General features: G+C 14.8%; 1 non-coding gene across 1 annotated transcript; it reads right to left on the bottom strand.

Moving 5' to 3' along the window:
• Positions 1-676: 676 nt before the first annotated feature.
• On the bottom strand, positions 677-750 carry trnam-cau. The gene has a single exon. It is a non-coding gene; the product is annotated as a tRNA-Met (tRNA).
• Between the last annotated feature and the right edge of the window lie 14,372 nt (positions 751-15,122).

Below are 15,122 nucleotides of genomic sequence, written 5' to 3'. Positions count from 1 at the left end.
TTATCTAATTCACACTCAATTGATAAAAAAACAATAATATCAAAACAAAGTTTAAATACTAATAAAAGGGGTTTAGTTAAAGTTTGTAGTCTAGATAAATATGATCAATCAAATAATGAATCAGAAAAAACTACTGATGATATTACTGACTTAATTTTTGATAAACCAGATATAGATTATGATATAGATGATTTAGACTTTGATAATCTAGCAAAAGAGAATATAAATAATAATAAAATAAATCAATTTTCACAATTAAGTTATGATATAAAACTAAATAATGATAATAGTATATGAAATCAAACATTTTTTCAATCAAATAAAAAAAATAGTAATCCAAATTTATTAAAAACAAAAACATCTCTAGTTAATAACAATAAAAAAGATAATTATGATTCCTATAATATAACTAATTAGTATTGAAAAGGAAATCCCACACAAAATAACCCCATAGTAGTTATATGAGATTTAAAACCAATAATAAATTATAATATTGGATTTAAAATTTGGGAATTATTAATAATAATAATAAATATAATTGCAATAATATCATTAATAATATCATTAATATATTATATTATAAAAAGAAAGAATATGATTAATGAGATAAAAAGTTTTATTAATAATTAATAACAACTAATAATTTTTTTTTTTGCTTTTTAAAATTTATAATAAATGGCTCTAGGAGGTCTCGAACCTCCGATCTTCCGCGTATGAAACGGATGCTTTAACCAACTAAACTATAGAACCTTAAATAAATAATAGAAACACAAATCTATAATATGCCTTTTAAAACTCCAAGAACTTTATTAGATAATAAAAGAAAAAAACGTAAACAAAAAAGAAAATTAATTTTAAATATTCCTTCTTCAGATATTATTAATGATATAGAATTTACTCAATTTAATTCATATTATAATAATAAAATTAATACAAATAATTATTTCTATTTAATATTATTCTTATTTATAATGATGATATTTATTCTATTTTGTTTTTTTAAATTTAAAAATATTACTTATAAATACTTAAATTTAAATTTAATAAAAAATGTTTCAAATAAATCAGAAATAATTTATAATAATTATATAATAAATAAAATAATAAATTGATCATTTCTTAATAATATATTCTTAAAAAATTTAATTATTAATAAAAATTCCATTTTTTATAAAAAAATTTTAATATTAATTTTTTCTACTCATATATGTATATATCCAAAATATTTAAAATATAAAAATAATCATAAATTAAAAATTATTCTAATAGGTATAAATTCAAATCAAAATTTTCTTATTCTAAAATCTAAATATAATAAAAATATAAATATTCAAATAATTTCTCCTCCTTTTTTTGCTTTTCATTTTTTAAATTAATTATAAAAAATAAAAAAAATAAAATTTCAAATTTTTCATTTCATAATTTATATATAGCGTATAATTAAAGCACAAAATGGATATACAAATAAAAAATGATCTATTTAAATTATCTACAAATAAAGAATTAAATAAAATAAAATTTTATAATATTATTAATAATTATATTATTTATTATTATAAAAATCCTTTTACATTAGAAAATAATATAAAAAAAATTTGAAAAAAAAATTATTAAACTCCATTATAATACTATAAATGAGACTAAAAATGATAATGAAAAATATAAAAAATATTTAGAAAAAGATTTGATTTCTTTAATCCACGATTTAAAACATAATCTAAAATCCTCTTCTTAGAAAATAAAATCAGATTCTTCTGTTATAAATAATATTCATAGTACTTCCTCTTATGTTGGAGAAGTTCTTCAAAATATTAATATAAAAATTACTAATACTGTAATAAATACTATCTCTTTTCCAAAATTAATTATTATTTTGTTTATAATTTGTTTTATTTATTCTATAATTAAATATTTCTAATTTTATCACTTTTTATGAATTTTGTTGAAAATTTTAATTGAATTATAAATTCAAACATTCTATTGAATGAAAATCAAAATATTGTTATGTCAGAAGAATATACAATTTTTAATAAACATATGTTATAGTATATACTAAATATCAATAAAAATAAAAATAATTATATTATAACTTTAACACATCATATATTTCCTTCTGATAGAAAAATACATAATATAAATATATTAAATTACATTATTATAATAAATCATAATAATAAAATTTCTGAAAAAAATATAAATTATTCAAATCTTAATTTAGAAATAATAAATGATATAAAAGAAAATATTTCTAACTTAACTTTAAATATAAAAATTATTTATATAAAAAAATATAATCTATGTGGTATTCAAAATTTAGGTGCTACTTGTTACATGAATTCTTATATTCAAATATTATATAATATTCCTTATTTTAAAAATATTGTCTATAATTTTAAAGAAAATGATAAAACTATTAATGCTTTAAAAAAACTTTTCTATGATATGGATAATTCTAAACGTGGTTTCACTAATAAAATATTAAATTTAGTAAAATCTTTTGGTTGACAATTTTCTCAAATGTATGAACAACAAGATGTTCAAGAATTTGCTCAATTGTTTCTTGATATAATAGAAAAATCTTTAAAAAAATTTAATTATAATAATGAAATAGAAAAATTATTTGTAGGTAAATATGAATTAGTTATAGAAGGAATAAATGTAGATTATATTAGTAAAAAAGAAGAAAACTTTTATGATATTGCTTTAGATATTAAAAATTTAAAAAATATTAATGAATCTCTTCAATCTTATATAAAACCTGAAATATTAGATGGTGATAATAAATATAATACAGAAAAATTTGGTTTACAAAATGTTGAAAAAAGAATAGAATTTAAAAAATTTCCTCCTATGCTTTGATTACAATTAAAACGTTTTGATTTTTCTTTAAAAACTTTATCTTTAATAAAATTAAATGATCTTTTTGAATTTTATAATGACTTAAATTTAAATAATTTATCAAATAAAAATGAAGATAATAATTATAAATTATTTGCTGTTCTTGTTCATAAAGGTGCAGGATTAGGTTATGGTCATTATTATGTTTATATTAATGTATACATGTCTGATAATTGATATTTATTTAATGATGAAAATTTTTCTTAGTCTAATTTGGATGAAATATTTGAAAATACTTATGGTTTTAATAAAATGAATAAAAATTATATTAAAAGTTTAGATTGCGCTTATTTATTACTTTATATTAAAATATCAGAAATTGATAATATTTTCTGTCCTATAGAGATGAATATCGATATAAAAAATGAATTAGAAAAAAATATAGAAAATGAAAAAATTTTAAAAGAAAGAATGAATCTTATAATAAAATATGATAATTTTTTATCTCCTATAAAAAATGATTTTGAACTTATTGATAATAACATATATATAGATAATACTTATAATTTTTTAAAATTTAATAAAATAAATAAAATTTAGTGTAATATTAATGTAAATCGAAATAATGTTTTTAATACTTATTTTTATAGACATATTAATGAAAATTTATTTTTTAGTCATATTTCTTTTACTTCTTCTAATATTCAAATTTATGAACATATCGGAAAATTAAAAAATATTGATTGAAAAAATTTATATATTTTTATTTGTAATAGTAGAAATGGAATTGTTAGACCTATAAAATATTTATTAAAAAATAATGATAATTCTTTTTTTAATCAAAAAGATGTTATATTTTATATTGTTTTTAAAAATGAAATTATTCCTGATGATGAAAATTTAAATTTATTTATTATAAAAGAATGAAATATTGAAAAAAATATTTTAGAAATAAAAGATTATATTATTTCTACTAAATTAAATTTAAATATTTATAAAGATAAAGAAATATATAAAGAAACTTATGGTTATATTTGTTCTTATAAATGTTTATTTGATGAAAATATTTTAGATACTAGTTGTATATTAATTATTGAAGATGAAAATAATTCAAAAATTAACACAATTTTAACTCCGAATTTTGTAAAATTTTATAAGTCAATTCTTAATAAAGTTAATATTGAAATATGTGATTTCTCTAATAATAATAAATTTATAATTTCCGCCAATAATAATATTACTATATTTAAATTACTTCAAAAAATTGAGAAAAAACTGTTTTTAAAAAATATAAAATTATTTTTATTTGATAAAAATGATATAGAAAAACCAACATTTTGATCCATTAATAGTGTAGATAATAATTCTATATATGAAATGAATCAATCAATAAAAAATTTTTCTGAGACTTTATTATACTATTATAATAAATAGAATAAAATTGATGAAATGAATTTAATAGAAATAGATTATAAATTATTTTATAAATAGATAGATTATACATGACTATTAGTAAATACAGTATTTGATATTAAAGAAAAGAAAATATTAGAAGTAAAATTAGATGATAAAAAATTATCTCAAAATATTAAAGAAGAAATTTTATAGAATGAATATATAATAGATACTATAGAAAAATTAGACATTGGAATAAATACAAAAAATATTATAATTTTATTAGTAAAAGAAAATAAAATATTAACTACAATAGATAAATTATGAGAAGAAGATAGAAATTATTTTATTACTTTATATTATTTTCAATTAATAGAAAAAAATGAAACTTTTATTAATTTTCAATTTAATAAACCAAAAACTAAAGATTTTTAGATAATTTATCATGGAATTTAGATAAATTTTAATAAAATTCGATTTATAAAATATTATAGTTTTATTACTATTAGAAATTAGAGTATAGAAGAATTAAATAGAGAAATTTATGAAGATGCTTATAAATATAATAAAAATAAAAATGTAAAATTAAGACTAGGTATAATCAATGAATAGGAAGAAATTATTTACATGTTTAAAAAAGAAGATAATATATAGAAATTATTAGAAGATATAAAAGAAGAATATTTTTTATGCTCATTACATAGTATGGAAAATGAAAAGAAAATAATTAATAAAAAAGAAAATACAGGAATGAAATTAGAATAAAAATAGATTTTATAAATGTTTTATATTATTAAAAGAAAACAAAATATAAAATTAGAACCAAAAAATTTTAATAGATATATTAAAAAAAGTTTATTAACAAAATTAAGTAATATAGTAGAAGGAGTATTAAGTTCAGAATTTGGTTATACAATAGTAATAACAAATATTAATAATTTATTAGCAAATCCAATAGATGAAAAAGGAAATGTTATATATAGTATAGAATTTGAATCTTTAATTTTTTATCCTATGTAGAATGAAATTATAATATTAAATGTATAGACAATATTAGAATCAGGAATATTTTGTGCTAATAATATAATAACAGTATTTATAAGTTCTAATAATATACCAATAGATTATATATTTGAAAGAAAATAGTAGACTAATTCTTCTTATATATGTAAAAATAAAGAAATAAAAATAAATTCTTTAATAAGAATAAAAATTTTAGGATTTAGATATTAGTAGAATGATTTAGCAATAGTAGGAACAATCAATGAACCATTTTTAGGATTAATTTAAAATAATTTTTTTTATTTTATAAAATTAATTTATTTATTTTATTTAAAATATTTTCTATAGAAAATTCTAATCTTTCAGTAAAAATAATTTTACTTTCAATATCAATATATCTATTATTTATTAAAAAATCAATTTTATTAAATAATTTTTTATAAAGAAAAATTTTTTTATTTTTTAAAAATAAAATTTTTTTATAATTTAAATTTTTATTTAAAATAAATTTTTTATTTAAATTTAATTTTATATCATTATCAATAAAAGTAATTAAATTCATATTTTCCATTTTATATAGTAATAATAATATATCTAAATCAGATATATATCAATTAATTAAAAATTTTAAAGAAATAATAAATTCTTCTTTAATATAATAAATATCATCTATAATATTAATAGAATTTTCTAATTTTAAATGAAAAATTTTTATATAAATATTTAAAATATTTTCGATATAAAATTCTATTGTATAATTATTATTAAAGAATAAATTAAAGTAATCAATAAAAGATTTTTGTCTTAATTGTAATTTATTAGAATTAATTAAAATTTTTATTATATTTTTAAGATCTAAAGGTTTTAAATTATTTTTAGTAGTAAAAATATTTAATAATTCATTATAATCCATTAGTATAGAATTATTATGAATTAAATTTTTATTATTTAATTTACATATATAATATTTTTCTATAATTTTTCATCAAGAATTAATTATATAATTATATTCTATAGTATTTTTATTGGGTAATTCAGCAAAAAATATTTGAATTTTATCATAATCATAAAAATCAAATGAATATGAAAAATATTTTTCATAATTATATTGAATCATTTGTGTTAATAAAAAATTATACTCTTTAATTAATTACTTTTACTTCCTACTGATCCAGATAATACTACGAATAATAATATGATTATAAATAAAAGAATACCTACTAGGACCCATCCAACAATTAAAGCAATAACTTTTCCTCTTCCTGTACTAACTTCTGTCATTGCATCATTATATTTTTCTTTATCTCCACTTTTTTCTATATTTACATCTTGAGCTGTTAAATTTTGATTTTTAAATTTTACTCTGTCTAATGCTCCTATTTTTACAATTTTTTTAGTTGATGTATTAATTTCCATATAATTTTCTGAACCTTGTTCTGTGAAATCTAAAAGCCATACTTTAATAGTTGAATTTTCAAAAGTCTATTCTGCTTTGTTTCAAATGATTTTTGATTGATTTTTAACATAATTTAAATTTACTTCTGCTTCATTTACTTCTTCTCCATTTACTACACCTCCATTATCATCTCCTCCTGCTACTGGTTCTGCGCCTTCTCCATCTGCTGGTGCTGCTGGTGCCGGTTCTGGTTCTGGTTCTGCACCATCTCCTGGTACTGGATTTACTACTGCTTGAATAGGCATAACTTTACATATAGCATTATCTGTACTAATACTAATTTCTGTTCTTTTATCTGAAATTTTTGAATATGAAACTAAATATACAGAACAATTCTAAGTTTTATCTTTTGGTGAAATTTTCAAGATCATACCTTGTTTATCATTACCAGTGGAAGTTGAGGAAATATATATGTTGTCTGTATATGATGTTGAGTATATATATGATACTATATTTAAGATTAGTATTGATAGTATTGTTTTATGAGACTTAACTTTTATCATTATTTTCAATATTTAAATTTACGTAAAATTATAAATTTATAAAAAAATGAATTTTTATTTTTTATAAATTTATTTTTTAAAATTAATTAATTATTTTTCAACATATAATGATTATTAATATACTAATAATAATACTTTCTATTATAAGTAAAATAAAAGAAGTTAAAACAATATTATTATAATTATTATTTATTAAAGAACTTATTTTATTATAATTTGGATGATCATCTTCTAATTCTAATATAAGGGAAATTTTTTTTAAATTTAATTCTTTAACTTTTAATTTATTTAAAAATCCATATTCTATAATATTATTATTATTATTTATAGTATTTAAAGATAATTTTTCTACATCGATATCATTAAAATCTATTTCTAAATATAAATTCTAAAGTTCATCTTCTAATTTAAAATTTATAACATTAAATTTATAAGAAGGCTTTTTATTATATTTAAAAGTTGCTAATTTTTTATTTCTACATTGTATATTATCTGAAAATGTTTTAATTATAGATTTTTTTTATTATTATTATTATGAACATGTATTATATGTATATTACAAGAATCATTTATAAAAGGATTATATTCTATAGCGATAGCTAAACCTAAGTAATTATTTTTGTTATTCTCTTTATAATAAGAAAAGTATTTTTTTTCATTTTTAATAAGAAAAAATAATAAAATAAAGAAAAATTTCATTTTATTTACTTAAATTTAATTGATATTTTTTTAACAATTATAATGATAAATTTTATTTTTATAAATATTAATAACTGCTTTATTTATAGGTTTATTACATTTAATACATAAAGTTTTATTATCTATAAGAATTGGATTCTATTTTAATACTTTATTCTATTTTTTCTTTAAAATTTCATTTTTATTTTTTCAAATATTTTTCTTTTTTTCTAATTTTAATAAATTATTTTGATAATAAAAATTCATTTTATTAATAAGAAAATAAAAATCTTCTAATAAAAAATTATTATTTAAAGAATTTAAAATTTCTATTAATTTTTTATTGTTTATTTTATTTAAAAATATATATAATTCATTTTTATCTCTGTTTCAATTATTAATTATATCTTTTAAATCTATAAATTTTTTCATTTTTTTATAAAATAAATTTAAATCTATATCAGAATTATAAAATAAATTTAAAGCTGAATTTAATTCATTTTTATTAATTAAAAATAATATTTCTAATCATATATTATTTATATTATTTTCTATATAAAATTTATTAAGTATATCTATATCTTGTTTTTCTATAATAGAAATATCAATTTTTAAAATATTAATTTTTAAATATTCTAATCTATAGAGATTATTTTCTTTATAATTTTTAGATAATCATTTTAATAATAATTTAGGAGTAATATTATTAATAAAATCTTTAAAAATATAATAATCTTTTTCTTCTAATTTATATTTCAAAATAAAATTTCAATTTTTTACTAAAGATTGATATGTTATAATATCTTTTATATTAAGATTTAATAAAATATTTAAAATTTTATTTTCGCAAATTTTATATTTTTGAATTAATTTTATTGAATTTTTATAATTTTTTATATTATAATAATAAATAATTAACAAATCAAATCTATTAATTTTTTCTATATAAGGAATAAGTATTTTTTCATCTAAAATATCATAATTTTGATTAAAAAATTGAGTTAATTTATTTGTATAAGAAGAATTATTTATTAAACCATTTAAGATATAATTACCATTAACATTATTTTCTATAAGATAAGTTAAAATATTATCATTATATATTGTTATTTTATCTATTAATATTTTTATATCTTTATTAGAAAATTTAAAATATTTTAAAGATAATTCAATATTTTTATTTCAATAATACTAAAATAATTTATAATAATAATTAAAATAATCTGTTTTTTCCATAGGAATTAATTTATTTAATTCTAATAAAGACAAATCTATTTTATCAATAAATATTAAAAAATTAATTCTATCTATAATATTATTATAAGTAATAATAAAAAATTTATTTGACTATAAAAGTATAATATAAAAATTATTATTTTTAATTTTATAATTATTAAAAGGAAAAATAATATTTTGATTAGAATCTATTAAAGGAAATAAATTCAATCAATTATTATTATAAAATATATGATTAAAAGCTATAATATCTGGAATTTTATTTAAATTATGAGAATATTTTTCATTATTTAAATTATCTAAATTTATAATAGTATAATTATTTTTATTATATAAATAAATATTATTTTCAAAAATATTATAAGAAGAATAATTACATTGTAAATTTTCATTTTTTATAGTTTCATTATTTATTAAATTATGAGATATAATTTTATTATTATAAAGAAATAAAAGATTATTTTGATATAAAGTTACCATTTTATAATTTTTTTTATAATGTATATTATGTGAAAAATTAAAAATATTATTTTGAAATATATAAATTGAAAAATCAATATTATGAATAATAACAAGATAAGAATCATTAAATAAAATATCTAATATAATTATTTTTTTATTTATATTAATTAATTTAATAATTTTCAATTCATCATTTATATATTGATATGATAAAATTTTATTACCAGATAAAATAACAATAAGAAAAAATTTATTAAAAAATATTTTTTTAATTTTTGTTTTATAAGTTAAATGACATTTATAAATAATATCTAAATTCTTTATTTTAAATGATTTATAATTATAAGATTTTTTTACATTATCTATTTTAAACCAAAATATTGCATTTGATTCAGTTAATACAATTAAATAATCTTCATTAAGAAAAAAATTTAAAATTATTTCAGTTTCAATAATTGGATGAAAAATTTGTTTTTGTATAAGTAACATAAACACAAAATATTATGTATGGATTGTTAAGACTTATAGCAAGAACAAAAGTTGTATAGGTAGTGTCTTTAACAAAACCTGTAACGATATTAACATTTAAGAAGGATATGGTAATAAATGAAATTTTTAAAAATAAAATAGTAAATATATTAAAAAATATATAGTAGAAAAATTTATGAATAAATTAGTTTGTATATGATAGTAATTCTATAGGAGTATTAACATATGATAATAAAATATTAGAGAATAATTTTATAATATTTATTATATGAGAAAAAAAAACATATATTAATATGAGATAATATAGAAATAGATGATAATATGACATTGACATTAAATTATGAAAAATATTCTAAATAGGATGATTCTTTTTATATTTTATTAGAAAAAAAGAATTTTTTATTTTTGTCTAAAATTGAATATTTTTTATGAGAATATAGTAAATATATAGGAGAAGATAATACATTAATTGAATGAATAGAATTTAACGAAAAGTATATTTTAGATAAGATTAAAGAAATGGAATATTAGTAGTTATTAGAAGGATTAGTTATATATGGAACAAGAAATGTGAGTAATTTAAGAAATAATTCATTTTTAAAATATTTTCCATTTTAGTCAGTACTTATAATGATAAATTATATTTGTTGAATATGTACTAAAAATGATGATAATAAAATATATGAAGTATATAAGAAATGAAATTTTGAAAATAATTAGAGTGAATATTTAATAGAAATAGAAAAAAAGATGGAAAAAAAGAATTATAATGTAATAAAAAATATAATAATTAAAGAATATATATTAGAAATATTATATTTTATAGATAAAGCATTTGGAAATAATGAAAAATAGAAAATAATTTATTTAACAAAAGTATTAAATAAAAGTGAATAGACAATTAAAGATATAATATTATATGTAAAATTAGTAATTAGTTATAGAAAAATATCTATAAATTAGGATATAGAAAATATAATATTATAGATAGGAAAAGAATTTAATAAAAATGATTTTTAGTTAAATTTATAGGATTTAGAATTTATATGTATAAGTAATAATAATATAAAATAGGAAAATGAAGTTATTAAAAAAATTGAAATTACAGAAGAAGCAGTAAAAGATTTTGAAGTGGATGATATTAAGAATGTAATAGAAAATTATGAAATTAATTTAGATTTAAATAATTTTTAGAAGTATATAGAAATAAATTAGAATTTATTAATATAGGATGAGTAGCGTAAGCATATATTAATTAATTATATAATGGATAATGGACTTATAATCAATTAGGAAAATGATATAAATGTTGAAAGAATGTTTTAGGGATAGGAGGATTTAGTATTATAGTAGATTAAATTTAATATAAAATTATTTATTTTATTAATACATTATAAGTTATATAATAGTATATTATAGGAAAATAGTATAGGATTAATAGAGAGTTTAGGATATGAATAGAGATATGATATATTAGATTATATTATATATAATATAGAATTATTTAATAAGGAAAATTATAAGACAATGTTATTAAAAATAATAATGAAATATAATGAAACTGATAGATATATAAGAAAGAATAGAAAGATAGAGAAATAGTATGAATATTTAGTTGAATTAATTAAAGAAGAATTATTTAATAAGGAAAATATTGGAATAATATTTTTAAAATATTTTATAGAAAATATATTTAATGATATGAATTTAAATATAAAAAATTCTAAAAAATTTTTAGAAAGAATTTATTTATTTTATTGTTTAAGAAATTATTTAAAGGAGAATTGAGATAAAATTTTATAGTTAATAAAAGATGGAGTTGTATTAGAGAAAGGTTAGGATATGATATATGAAGAATGAATACCAGGAATAGATGATATATAGATGTTAAAGAGTATAGAAAGTATGGGAATGAAGGAGTATAATAATATGTTAATAAAATAGAATAAATTTAAAAATTAGAAGATAGATATAGAGAAGAGATTTAAGAGTATTATAATATTTTATATAAAATAGTTAAAAATCAATAAGTAGAAAATTTTTTTAAATTTTAATTAATTTTTAATAATTTAAAAAATAATAATAAAAAACAATAAATAATAATATTATTAATAATAATATTAAAATATGAATATATATTTGTTTAAAAATATAATTTTCATAATCTTCATCATCTATTATTAATTTTTTAATATAATTATTATATGTAAGAGATAGATTTATTAATTTATTTATAAAATTTGTAGAAATATTATTAAAATTCTATGCTATTTTTTCATATTCAATTTCATTATTTTTAATTTTTTCAAGATTTTTCATAATTTTTTCTTTTATAAATTCTATAAGATTTTCTTCTGCAGTCTAGAAATTTGAAAAAGAGGTTATAAAAACTAGGATATATTTTTTATCAGAAATTAGATCATTTTTAGTAATTTTTTTTGAAATTCTTATAAGTTTATCATATGATTTTATTATATTTTCTAGATTTATTGAAGGATTTCATTTTTCAATATTTTCATTAGTATAGGTACCAAAATATTTAAATATTATTTCATCAAAATTTTGAATTATTTCATTGTATTTTAAGGGTAATAAAGAGGAATTATAATATAAAGTTTTTATATTAATTAAGTTAATATTAAATTCTGTTTTTAATTGTTTATTTGTAAGTACTTCATCTACTCACATTTTTTTATAATATAAAAAAATCGTTTTTTATTTTTTATTTAAAGGTTATTAATTTTAAAAAATTAAATTTTAATTAATTATATGATCAATATATAATAATAATTGATATCAAAATTATTAATATAAGAATATATAAGCAAATATAATTATTATTAGTATTTGATTGTAATATGTATGTATTATATATAATAATCATGTTTCTTATTTCGTCCATAAAATTTTTAAATATATTTTTTAAATTAAATATTGTTATTTTATAATCTTCTTTATTATTATTTAAATCATTTGATAATTTTGATATACACATTATAGAGTTTATTAGAATTTTATATGATGAATTAAAGGTTGAAATAGCAGTAGATAAGGTATTTTTATATTTATAAGATGATATTATATTATTATTAATGAATTCATTTAAAATTATTATAATTTCATTTTTTAAATTTGATATTTTTTCTAATTTTTTAGAAGGAATTCATTTTATTTCATTTTCTTCTAATATAAAAATACCAAAATATTTTTTAATAAAAATATTAAAATCATCTTGAATATTATCAAAATTAGAAAAAAAATGAAAATATTTTTTTACAATTATTTTCTAATTCAACTATTGTTATTAAAAAATCCTTTTTTAAATTATTAATTTTTATATTTTCATTTAACATTGATTATGGATAATTATAAATTATATATTTAATATAAAATTTAATTATTTGTATGGAATATAAATTATAACAAAAATACAAATGATTTTAAAGTAATTTTTTTATATTATTTTCATTATATGAAAATAATAAAAGTTTTATTATTTAAATAGAAGAACATAATTCATAAAGATAAATAAATCATTATTTAATTTTATTATATTTTTAAAATTATAATTAATTAATAAATATAAATTATTTTAGTATATATTTTGTTTAAAATATTATAATAATTATTGTTATTATAAATTAAAAAACAAATAAGTAAAGAAGGATCTGAAGTATTTTCTTTAGTATAAATAAATTTATTAATAACTATATTTAGATATCATCTGGTGGAGTAAAGGTGCATAAGGCAGCCATTAGAAACTTTAATTAATTTAATTTTAAATTTCATAAAATTAAAAAAACTATATAATATACTAGTTATAAATTTTTAATATTTAATTCAAATTTTTTAACAATATATAATAAATATCTATATTATTATTATATAATTTTTAATTTTTCTAAAATTTTTGTTGTATATACTATATTTTTTATAAATTTATTATATGAGTTCATTAAAATTATTAATATTATTTTTTCTAACTCTTATCATCTTTTTATTTATAAATTCATTTAATATTCTCATAATTTCATTATATGATAGTATTATATCTTCTATATATTTAGAATTAATTCATTTCATTGATTTTTTTTCTTTATCAAATATAAATGAACTAAATTTTTTAATTATTTCATCAAAATCTTCTAAATTCTTCTTAATGAATATTTTTCTTCTATTAAATCTATTTTCATTCCGGAGTATTATTTTATATTTATTATTATAATTTTTTTAAATTTAAGATGATATAATTTAATTACTTAAAATTTAGATTAATAAATATTCTTACACACATAATTATTACAATAAAAAATATAATGGCAACAATTGAACAACAACGGTTATGTGATTCTGTAGAATTTGTAGAAGAACCACAACATCCATGATATATTTCACTAATGATATATTCTTCAATCTATGATTCATATATTATTCTTAAATTTAATGATCTTTGTTTAAAATCGTTTAATAATCCATAGTAATCTTTCATAGTAATGTTATATTTTTCTTCATTATTTTTTAATTCTGCTGAAATTTGCGTTATATATATCATATATTTTGTAAGATAATTATATGATTGTTGAAAGATATTAATACCAGCAATAAATATCGGAATATTGTTTTTATTTAATATCATTTCCTTCATTAAAAATTTATTATGAATTTCAATAATTCTATTATATTTTACTATCAAATCTTGTATTTTATCATTAGTTTTATTACTCATGTTACTTCTTTCTAAATCTTTCTTTTTTCATCAAATTTTGATTCACATTATTTTTTATATATAACTTTATATGGTTCTTTATTTATTTTATAAAAAATAAAATTTTTTAATCATATCATCAAAATCTTCATGAACATCATCAAATTTTTTAGGAACTGAAGAAAAATTCATGGTAATCTTTTTTAAAAGTATCGATATAAATTTTTTAATTCTTCTGAATTTTCCGTTATATATATATATATTTTATAAGACAATTATATTTTTATTCAACTCAATAAGGTTTATAATAGCAACTGAATTCTTATTCTAAATTTTAATTTCAATAATTTTATTATAT

This window comes from Alosa alosa, unplaced genomic scaffold, assembly GCF_017589495.1.
Source record: "Alosa alosa isolate M-15738 ecotype Scorff River unplaced genomic scaffold, AALO_Geno_1.1 AALO_1.0_unplaced_6, whole genome shotgun sequence".
Classification (NCBI taxonomy): domain Eukaryota; kingdom Metazoa; phylum Chordata; class Actinopteri; order Clupeiformes; family Clupeidae; genus Alosa; species Alosa alosa.
Note: the sequence above shows the minus strand (reverse complement) of the source record. Positions and strands in the feature narration are given on the sequence as shown.